At 28.8% G+C, this 12,804-nt stretch overlaps 1 long non-coding RNA gene across 1 annotated transcript; it reads right to left on the bottom strand.

The window, feature by feature from the left end:
• Positions 1 to 2,062: 2,062 nt before the first annotated feature.
• LOC145961838 (uncharacterized) lies at positions 2,063 to 4,027 on the bottom strand. The gene is made up of 3 exons (XR_014435719.1): positions 2,969 to 4,027; positions 2,533 to 2,611; positions 2,063 to 2,229 (listed from the first exon to the last, which is right to left on the bottom strand). It is a non-coding gene; the product is annotated as an uncharacterized LOC145961838 (long non-coding RNA).
• Positions 4,028 to 12,804: the final 8,777 nt, after the last annotated feature.

Genomic DNA, 12,804 nt, shown 5'->3' with positions numbered 1-12,804 from the left:
ATAATTAACTCGCGATTCTATAATATCGAAGGTAATCGTTAAATTTTGTAAAGTTAATATTTAATCGTTGACTTATCACATCGAATCTTAACTCTCTTATTCGACACTTCTTTATATTTAATTAGCAATATTTAGGAATATTATCTGACGAGAGGGACAGCGATAAAATTCTTTTAAAATGATAATCTTGTATAAGGACGCGAAGAGAACGCGGAAAGAACACGGTATTTTCGTAATCATAATTTAATAATTTATTTTAAGAATATTCAGTTCCGCGCGATATGAATTCATAAATAAATAAAGCTAACAGAAAGCATATCATTAAATTTATAATAATTGACTCGCTATTCTGTAACGAAGGCGTCCGTCAAATTTTATAATGCTTATATTTAATCATTAATTTAGCATCGAATTTTTACATTTTATATAAAAATTTTCCGAATTTATTAATGACTCTTTGACATGAAAATACAAACAGTTACTCTTTTATGAATATTCCAAAAATATATACTTCAGAAACAAATATTTTAATTTAATGAATTACTATTATGTTAATTACTATTATGTAATTATTATACGTATACTTTCGATAATTTTTCGTGTAATTTATATAAGAATTTACAATCGTAAATACAATTTCATATAATATAATTATAGTCATAATTGTATTGTATTTTACAATTAAAATATCAATGTTAGATTATAATTAAAATACAATTATAACTATTTATAATTTACAATTTACAATTTACAAATTTATGATGCTATCAATATCAAATAATAATATTCGATTTATTCAAATATTTAATAACATCGATATAATAATTTGATATTGATAGCATTAATATTTGGATTTAATATTATATTTGATTTAATACACATATATTTTGAAGTTTTAAAATAAAATATAACATGTTAAGATTTCTTAAACGTTAATAATTATACAATTTCTTTAATATTTCTGAAGATAATTTTGATAATTTAAATTTCACTTTTAAAACATTTTTATTTTTAAAACATGTTATATTTATTTTTACAACGTTTTTAAAAATAAATTCAACTTCATAAAAATAATTTTAATTTATCCGTAGGATTATTGGAATATTAAAAGAAAGAATGAATCTTACTTAATAGCCCTAACAACCCTATTATTAAAGGATTCTAATAATTTTAATAGCTCTAACAATCCTACTATTACAGAATTCTAATGATCTTAAGAGCCCTAACAACCCTAATATTAATAGAAGAATTTTAATGATTTTACTTAATAGCCTTAACAACCCTACTTCCTGATTAACTAAAATTATTCGAGATTTGAGGAACCTATCTCTAATCATCACTTCACCTAATCATGTATATATTTTAGTCACGTGCCCTAACCGCGTGCCCTAACCGCGTGCCCTAACCGCACTCTTCAGGCCAGTTGAACCTACCTTTCGTTGATCCTGGCCACTTTCTTTCTCGATCTCTAATCAGAGATCGAAGAAGGAGATAATTACTCCTTCTTTTGCCGGATAAAGGGCAAAAGAGCGTGAAATATTTACGCTCATTTAGTAACGATCGTTCGATTTCACGATCGTTCGTTAAATGTTGAATATAACTTTATTTTAACTGAAATAAAGCCAAATTACTACAAATTTCTATAAATTATATTTTATAATAAAATATAAAATTAATGTGTGTATTTATCATATTACAAATTAATTAATTAATTAATCATTTGGCTTTATATTAAGTTAAAGTAAAGTTTAAAAACAATATCTATAAACAAATTCTACGATGGATGAGCTATGAGCAATTAGAAAATAAGTGCGTATTATAAGAATAAATTAACATCAAAAATTGATAAAATTGATAATTGTTAATGGGTGTGTCCTTTATTTAATAAATTAGACAAAATCTTTACAAAAAAATCTTTTCTTGATCTCTTCTTTTTTTAATTAATATTTCAATATATTTTCGCAATAGATGTAAAACATAAGTTCGAAAGAACTTATTAAAATTATTTAATTTAATTAATTTGTAATAAATTTAATTATTTTATTTAATTTATTTAATTTATTCCATCCTAGCTCATCCATTTTAAGGCAACGGATTTATCTACAATCTACAATCTACATCTACATCTGCAATTTCTACGAATCCGTTACCTTAAAGTTAAATAAAAGTTTTTTTCACTCACCGGCACTGATGCGCAACAGCGGAGTTGTTGTTATCGAAGCTAGTTGTCTGTAACATACAAATATAAAATTCATTTATAATAATGCTCACAAAATGCAATTAATATTTTAAAAAATTTTTATCGCGCGAAATTTCATATCCGAAATTTTATATCCGATGTGTAAAATAATAAGCAGATAAACACGCATGGAAAAATTTTATAAATTTTTGAAACTGTCTTTTAAATAGAAAATTTTATATGACTTATAAAAATCTTTCTTTTCAATTCATTTAAATAATAAGATCGAATTATTGTTCGTTTATAACAAGTTAACGATTTATAACAATTAATATATAAATAATAATATTCACCATCAGGTTGTTCCGCCGGTGCAGGATGCCTCTCCTAGGCCTGCTCCTCCTCTCAGATCATCAAAATTGTTGCATCAATCTATAACATACAAAAGATTCCAATGTAGCAGCGTTCAAAATAATTAATATTTCAAAAATTATTGTATACATTGAATTTTATATTCGATGCATATAATAATAGCAGATTAATAAAATAATTCTATAAATTTTAAAAAACATTACTAATAATTCTCGTATAACTTTATAAAAGCTTACACCTTTACAAGATTATAACTTTAATTTAAAAATCTTTTTCTTTAATTCTCTCTTATTTAAATATAAATAAAAAAATATAAATAAAAACATCAAATTAATTGTTGCGATTAATTGTTTAATTTAAATTATAATAAATATATTTAATATTTAATATATAATTACAAATAAATAAATTGCTTACCAGAAGGTTGCTCTGCCAGAGCCTGATGCCTCTCCTAGGCCTGCCCCTCCTCTCAGTCTTAGGCGCGCGATACTTAACGGCACTCCCGCACTCACGAGCGATATTTTTATATCGCTATTTTCGCTTTTTTACGCGCGATACTAAACGGTTCCCGCACTATTTCGGTACGATAAAAAATTTTCTATTTGATCGTGCGATGTATATACTTAATATGTATATACTATGAACGGCACTCCCGGTTTCGGTACGAGCGAAAATCCCATTTCACTTACGAGAATCAATTTGGAGCCAACCGGTCGGGATTGCAACGATACAACGAGCAAGGACTAAGCCCAAACCGGAAAGAAGACGAAACGATTGACGGAAATAGAGGAAAATGAAGTTCGCCAACTCTTTTTCGCGCATAATTATCCTATCTCGTATCGAACCTGGACCCGCTAAGCACGATTTCAGGTGCTCCGCCCGGACATATTATGCCTCTCGCGGTTGCTATATGCTACACCAGGCTAGTAGACGGCAAAAGAAGAGGATACCCACATTTTTTAAATGCTTACATTCAGCAATTTAGAAAATAGGGAGGCAACCCCTTTTACCGAGCGAAAATCGTGCCTAGAGGAATCCACTCGACTCCTCGAGGGTTAACACACGCAGTGCGTGTGGCTGTAGACGAGCAAAGAGAAGGGACCCATTGACGACCATTCCGAACAATCGATCGAGTTCTAACTAATTCGGGCCGAATCACTTGACGAAGCACGAAGCAAGAGTGTACGTTGCATAGCAACGTGTGCAAACTCGAAACATCCCAGTTAGTTGGCATCGGAAGTAGAGACTCGTGACAATAAATGAAATTGGGATTTTATATGAAAAGTCCAAAAGTTCCGCGAAAACGCGACGACGCGAGAATACTACAACGCGAAAACGCGGTAACGAAGCGCTTGCCGTCCGCGGCACGTTGACGGCACCGACGACGCGAAAGGGTACTTAGCTTCCCATTCAGGCACCTTAAGATTTATCATAAATAGAAAAATTTAAGATAAACCACAAGGCACCATCCAAGTACTAAGCCCTCCCACCGCGACAAGGTGTACCCCATGGGAGGGTTATATTATATATAATTTTATATATAATATAATACATAATTTGAAATTTATTTTATAATATAGTACATAAATTTAAATTCGCAAATATAAACGATAAATAAAAATATAAAGGATAAGAGAACATCTATTATACAAAGCAATGTTCAAAATAATTGATTTTAAATTTAATTATTGCGCGCAATTAATTTTTACATTTTTACTTTTAAATAGATATATTTTAATATTATAAACTGCGTAATTACAAAATAATTTATATTTCTTATAGATATAAACTTTTAAAAATATGATAAATAAAAAAATTTCTATATTTATATGAAATATTTAAATAAATATATTAATATGAAATGTTTTATAAAATATAAGAAGTATCTGAAAATATTAATTAATAAAAAATTTTATAAATGTTTTAATTATTTTAAAATAAAATGGAATATTTTTTATAAGTATATGTATTACATATGTTACAATTTAAAATCACTATTAAATCACAATCAAAGAAATAAAACAAAACGAGAAATACGTATATTTTGAATATATATATTATTGATAAATAATTTATATATTGTCGCGTCCGCGGAACGCGGTATATATCGAACGCGATATATATCGAACGCACGCGACACAATCGGCATATGCTGACGCTCGTGCACTCGTAAATAATAACGCGATTTAAGGTGCACAAGAATTTTAATAAATCGCGAGTAACATACAAGAATTCAGAATAATCGTAAAACGGATCACAAATAGACGCGCGTCCGCACAACTTGACAGCTGGGCTTAGACTCTCTGACAGTCGTTGTTTATAACAATATCTTGACAACGCGCGCGAAAACGATCTTCTTCGAAAGAATTCAACGGGTGACGAATACATTCAGCGGGACGGGACGCGGGGACGCAACAATATAATAAATAATGAATGTGATAATTAATTTATATTAATGACTTACATCATATCTTATTGATCCATCCACTTCCAAAACCTCCTTTTTTCTTTTGCTTCCTTCGCTCTTTTCTCGTGGCACTTTAATCCTCGTTGCACTTACACTTATTCACGAAAAGTTCCTCGTTGCACTTGCAATTGTGTTTAGAGAAAGAATTTAATATATGGAACGTCTCACATCACTACTTCACTGCTCAAGAGCCACTGAGCGAATGATCGTAAGTCAGAAACATTACCGCGGTACTGTTTATATCGCCAAGGTTGACTATGTAAAGGAAGAATTTGATAATATATGGAACGTCTCACATCACTACTTCACTGCTCAAGAGCCACTGAGCGAATGATCGTAAGTCAAGAACATTACCGCGGTACTGTTTATATCGCCAGGGTCGACTATGTAAAGAAAGAATTTGATAATATATGAAACGTCACTACTTTATTGCTCAAGATTACTGTGCGAATGATAATAAAGCCGTGTAACGTATTAACAATAGCGCGATACTGTTTATCAAGGTCGAACACGGTGTTATTGATAATTCTATTGATTCTCTCGTTGCCGAAATATTTTCTGTAATATAAAATATTCGCGCGCGGAATATTAAATTATAGAAGTATTTTAATTTACTGATTTAAATTGATTATTTTTTAACAATTTATCACGGAGCCTTTCGTTATGCTATTTATTTGCATCTATAATTCGATTGTTTTACTTTGTATTCTCTCATAATCCAAATTATTTTTAGATTTTCAAGTAGAACGATAAAGTAACACGGATGAAATATATTTGTGACTCTAGGTATTGAAATAATAATTATTTTGTCCGTAAAGATCGCAACGATCGAAGCAATTATTTAACATTTTGGATTCCTATCATTTAATCGATTCTCGATTAAATTGTATATTGTTTAATTAACAAGGATTGTTAAAATTTAAGGTATTGGTCGAAATATAATTAATTCTAATGTTGTTAAAGAAATATTATAATAAGCATCGATGATGAAAAGATCATAATATATTTCAAATCAAAAGTAAAGGCCACAGAACCAGAAACGCTGAACGTATTGCGTAGAAAAAAATTTTTCTTAAAATATATTACATAATTATTGGAGCATATTGCTCATACAAAATAAAGATCGCAAAGAATATGAAAGAAATTCTGTCGACAGACGTTTCGACCTTACTCCAGGTCCTTTTCAATGTCAAAACTATACATACATATGACTGATTTATATTAAGAAATATTATTTTTTAATAATATATTATTAATAAATAAGACCTTGGACATTGAAAACGTGGACATGAACTACAAAGCCAATGTCCATGAATGTTCTCAGAGGGTAATATATAATGTGCACAATTTCTGGTTTTGTTCCGTGCTATGTGCACGAAATGCCGGTAGCACCAGAGTATAACAATCATTATTTTGAAAATAATATATAAATATGATAAATAATAATTTTTATAAAAATAATTTTTATAAATTACTTACCTATATGTGTATGTATGTGTACCCATACGTTGTCCAAATGATTTTAAATATAAGAATAGATTATATGAATATCGGCGTATGTTACCGCCGGCATAGCTCTCAGGTTCATGAGAGTACTGAAACCTCCTCACCTGGCAAATGCCTTCGTTAAGGCGGAGATACAGGGGAGAAAACATTGAGGAGGAACAATTTTTTTATTCATTTTTATTTTTTTTAATAGAGTTTTTAAACACAGAATATAATACATATAAAAGATATATATTACATAATTATAATATATACAACGTAAATTATAATTAATTTGCAATTACATAAAAAACACATTACAAAATATTAAATTATGTAATATAAAAATAATTACATTACAAATATATATATTACAAAATTTAATGCAGAATATATAAAATACAATGCATTAGAAATATGTATTACAAAATATAATACAAATTTAATATAAACTATAATTTTAATCTTAATACAAAATAAAATTTATTACACGAAAGTGTCCAAAGTATAATATAAAATTTACGTATAATATAAAATTTACTAAAAATGTTTACATAGACCAGACAAGACTGATTAGTGATGATTAATTACGCGATATTTATTATTAATAATCGACATAGAATAATATAATTTAATTAGTTTGATATAAATAACGTATAAACGTAAATAATCATGATCAAAAGAGTCATTAATAAAATTATTGAACATTTCTTCGATTGTAGAACAAAGTATTTGCATTATTGACGCATTTCGTGCAGACCATGAAAAGAAATATTTAAAACGTGTAAAGCTGGAACAAGCTTTGATGTAAATCAAAGATTAAATTACAAAATAAATTGCGATTGAAAATTCGCGAGAAAACGCGACGAATAAATAAATCGACAATAATCGAATATTCACAATTATGAGATACGCATAATTTTTATAATATAATAATCGAATCAATAGACACGCGTGCGATATAATTATTATCACACAAATGTTGACAGACGAAGATATTTTAGCAAACATTTGTGATCCGTATTGTTTATAAACATAAAATTCACTGTCTGATTTATTTGCGATTAATATATACGCGACTTTATATGAATTTCACGATTGAGAATAAAATACATATCCTATTTTGCGCATGATTAGCTGAATAAGAAGAAATGAGCTCTATAAGCTTTAAAATATAATTAAAAATCGTGTTGTGGCCACGTTTAATAGAAAATAACGGAACGAATAATTTTCATTAATATAGTTATCGATCGTCTTTTAAATTATAGAAGAAAATATTTGCACTACCAGCATTTTGCACGAACTATTAAAAACAATATTCGAAGACATGGAAAGATAAGCGAAGCTTCAATGTATAAGTCAACGATTAAATTATAAGATAAATCGCGATTTAAAATTCACGAGAAAACGCGACGAATAAATAAGTCGATAATATGCGGAATATTTGATCGCGATACGTATAATTTTTATAATACAATAATCGAAGCTCTCAATAGACACGTGCGTGATATAATTATTATCACGTAAATATAGAAAATCGAAAATATTTCAACAATCATTTGAGGTCTGTAATGTTTGTGAATATGCAATTCAGCGACCGAATTACTGCGAATTTTTATAAGATATGTATATCGCGATTTAAAATTCGCGATAAAACGCGACGATAAATAAATCGATAATATTCAAAATATTCAATTGCAGATACGCGAGTAACATACCGGTAATCCGATAAAAAGAGGAGCGACCTTAAAAATGGAGAACGATTAACATCTTGTTTCTACATCAGATTTCGCAAGATCAATCTGCGAAGAAAAGCTAAGTGATCCATTGAACGTCGGGAATTCCATCGTAGGTGGGGACGAATCCTGGATCTTCCGGACTATTCCCAATAGCAATGATTTCAGTATTAAATCAAAGACAATTATCCCTCGTCATTATTTTCAATTCACGAAATTGATATTCACGTCAGAAAACATGTTCTTTCATTACTAAGAAATATATTTCTTTATTGAAAATTAAATGGATATAACCTTTGTGTGTTATTGAAATGTGATTACGAACGATTATATTTATAAATAATAAAATACATGCATTATTGGAGTTTGTGTTAAATGTGCGAACACATAATTTGGGGTACCGTCTGCGCGCGCGAGACGAATCGAACCCGATAACAGCAAGATTTAAAAAATTTCAATTCGAATAGTGTTCAAAATAAAATAAATGAAATAATTTTAAATATATAATTAATTCTAGATTAATTATCTAGATTCTTATTCTTGTAACGTTTAAATTAATATTTTTTTTGTCTTTTTATCAATATCTTGCTGATATAAGGGTACCCATTCGATTCGTCTCTAAATTTTTAAGTATTCGCACATTCTATGTAACATTCATGTATAATTTCGCGTATATATAATATATCATATTAACAAAAATTATAAAATTATTTTGGATACGTGAATTTGTGCATGTATTTTATTATACATATATATAAAATGGTATATACCTAAAAACTAATATTTCAAAATGGCGATGGATGTCCAATATCTGCAAATAGCTTCTTAAAAGAAACTAAAAATTAATGTTAATACCACTAGCACCTAGAAATAATTTTTCAAAAGAGACAAATTATTAATTAAAAATATATTCGTTCGTAATCATTTTTATCAAAAAATTTATACAAATTAATTACAATATGAAATTACTTGAAAAACTAAAATTAATACACAACGCTATATCCATATTTAATCTACTATTAAATCTTTCTAGCATTATATAGACAATAATAATACCAATCCTAATAATGAAGAACATTTTTTAACGAAGAAAAGAAAAGATACATTTCTCTCATCTAAATATATAGTATTTAAATTAATTCGACGTTAAAGAAGCGTATCGTCGTTGAATTACTACCGAAATCATTGCTTTCGGAAATTGCCAGGAAAACCTGGGATTAGTTCCAATCTTACAGTAAAAATTCCCAATTTTTAACAGGGCACCGAACTAGACGTCGCGAATGGATCTCACAAGAACCGGTGAGAAATAATTCTCCATAATGAAAATCGTTTCGACTCCTCGGCGGTACGAGCAACTTTCATTAACGTTTATTTAACGGAAAGAACAACGATAACTCTTTTATTAAAACGACAATCTTGTCTAAAAACGAGAAAAGAACGCGGGAAAAACACGGTGATTTCGCAACCGTAATTTATTAATTTATTTATGAATATTTTTCGATACGAAATTCATAAGTACAAATGTAACTGAAACACAAATTATTAAATTCATAATAATTAATCGCGATTCTATAATATCGAAGATGATCGTTAAATTTTGTGAAGCTAATATTTAATCGTTGACTTATCACATCGAATCTTCACACTCTTATTCGATAATTCTGTATATTTAATTAGCAATATTTAGGAATATTATCTGACGAGAGGGACAGAGATACAAATCTTTTGTTGAAACGATAATTTTGTATAAGAACTTGTATTAAAAATTTTATATTTGATCGCGCGACGTATATGCTTAATATGTATACCTATACATTAGACGGCACTCCCGGTTTCGGTACGAGCGAAAATCCCATTTCAATTATGAGAATCAATTTCGAGCCAACCGGTCGGGATTGCAACGATACAACGAGCAAGGACTAAGCCCAAACCGGAAAGAAGACGAAACGATTGACGGAAATAGAGGAAAATGAAGTTCGCCAACTCTTTTTCGCGCATAATTATCCTATCTCGTATCGAACCTGGACCCGCTAAGCACGATTTCAGGTGCTCCGCCCGGACATATTATGCCTCTCGCGGTTGCTATATGCTACACCAGGCTAGTAGACGGCAAAAGAAGAGGATACCCATATTTTTTAAATGCTTACATTCAGCAATTTAGAAAATAGGGAGGCAACCCCTTTTACCGAGCGAAAATCGTGCCTAGGGGAATCCACTCGACTCCTCGACAGGGTTAACACACGCAGTGCGTGTGGCTGTAGACGAGCAAAGAGAAGGGACCCATTGACGACCATTCCGAGCAATCGATCGAGTTCTAACTAATTCGGGCCGAATCACTTGACGAAGCACGAAGCAAGAGTGTACGTTGCATAGCAACGTGTGCAAACTCGAAACATCCCAGTTAGTTGGCATCGGAAGTAGAGACTCGTGACAATAAGGAAATTGGGATTTTTATACGAAAAGTCCAACGCGGAAGCGCGAAAACGCGACGATGCGAAAATACTAGAACGCGGAAATGCGGTAACGAAATGCCGCCGTCCGCGACACGTTGACGGCACCGACGATGGAAAGTCGATGACGCAATGTAACTCTTTTATTAAAACGACAATCTCGTCTAAGAACGCCAAAAAGAAAACGCGGGAAAAACATGGTGTTTTCGCAACCGTAATTTATTAATTTATTTATGAATATTTTCCGATACGAAATTCGTAAATACAAATATAACTGAAAAGCAAATTATTAAATTCATAATAATTAACTCGCGATCCTATAATAGCGAAGGTGACGCGAAGAGAACGCGGAAAGAACACGGTATTTTCGCAATCATAATTTAATAATTTATTTTGAGAATATTCAGTTCCGCGCGATATGGAATTCATAAATAGATAAATCTAACGGAAAGCATATCATTAAATTTATAATAACTGACTCGCGATTCTACATTTTATATAAAAATTTTCCGAATTTATTAATGACTCTTTGATATGTAAATATAAACAGTTATTCTTTTACGAATATTTCAAATATATATACTATAGAAACAAATATGTTAATTTAACGAATTAATATTATACGTATACTTACGTATAATCATATATATACATATAATATATACGTATAATCATTATACGTATACTTTCGATAATTTTTCGTGTAATTTACATAAGAATGTATTCACGTAATTTACAATCGTAAATACAATTTCATGTAATATAATTATAGTTATAATTGTATTTTATACAACTATGTCAATAATTAAAAATATCAATATTAGATTATAATTAATATACAATTATAACTATTTACAATTTACATCGTAAATAGACACAATACGATTTACAATCGTAAATACAATTTCATGTAATATAATTATAGTTATAATTGTATTTTATACAACTATGTCAATAATTAAAAATATCAATATTAGATTGTAATTAATATACAATTATAACTATTTACAATTTACAAAACACAATTTATTAATTACAAAGTACAATTTACAAAATATAATTTATGATGTTATCAATATCAAATAAATGTACTCGATTTATTCAAATGTTTAATAACATAAATCATTTGATATTGATAACATTAACATTTGGATTTAATATTATAGCTATATATTAATTTACACATTTATATGATATATTTTTAATTTATAAATTAAAAAATATAACATGCTAAAATATATCTTAAACATTTATAATTATGCAATTTGTTTAATCTTCTTGAAAATAATTTTGATAATTTAAATTTCATTTTTAAAACATTTTTAAAAATAATTTCAAATTAATTTTTTAAGAATAATTTTAAATTATTACAAAGAATTACAAAAGTATCCAAAATATACGTATAATATAAAATTTATTAAAAATTTCTACATAGTCCAAACAAGGCTGATTAGCGATGATGAATTACGCGATATTTATTATTAATAATCGACATACAATAATAGAATTTAAGAATAGAAATTAGTTTTATATAAATAACGCTAACATAAATAATCGTGATCAAAAGGGTCATTAATAAAATTATTGATAGTTTTTCCGATTGTAAAAGAAAGTATTTGCATTACTGGCGCATTTTATGTAGATTATTAATATTCAAAACGCAAAAAGATAGATCAAGCTTCGATGTAAATCAATGATTAAAGTATAAGATAAATAACAATTTAAAATTCACGAGAGAGCGATAACGATTAAATAAATCGATTATTAGGAATAGTTGATTACGATATGCATAATTTTTGTAATATGATAATCGAAACCGCTAATAGACAGCGCGCGACATAATTATTATCAAACAAATGCGAGATATTTCGAGACATTTGAGATTTATAATATTTGCGAATATAGAATTTATTACAAATTTTTAGAAGATAAATCATGATTTACAATTCGCGAGAAGACGCGACAAATAAATAAATCGATATTCGGAATATTTGATTGCGATATGTATAATTTTTATAATATAATCGGAGCCCCTAATAGACACGCGTGATGTAATTAATAGAGAATAACGGGTTTAATAGAGAATAACGGAACGAATAATTTTATCAAAGTCTC

The sequence above is a fragment of the Camponotus vicinus genome, unplaced genomic scaffold, assembly GCF_025532165.1.
Source record: "Camponotus vicinus isolate PSW18456_S1 unplaced genomic scaffold, iyCamVici1.0 SCAF_11, whole genome shotgun sequence".
Lineage (NCBI taxonomy): Eukaryota > Metazoa > Arthropoda > Insecta > Hymenoptera > Formicidae > Camponotus > Camponotus vicinus.
Note: the sequence above shows the minus strand (reverse complement) of the source record. Positions and strands in the feature narration are given on the sequence as shown.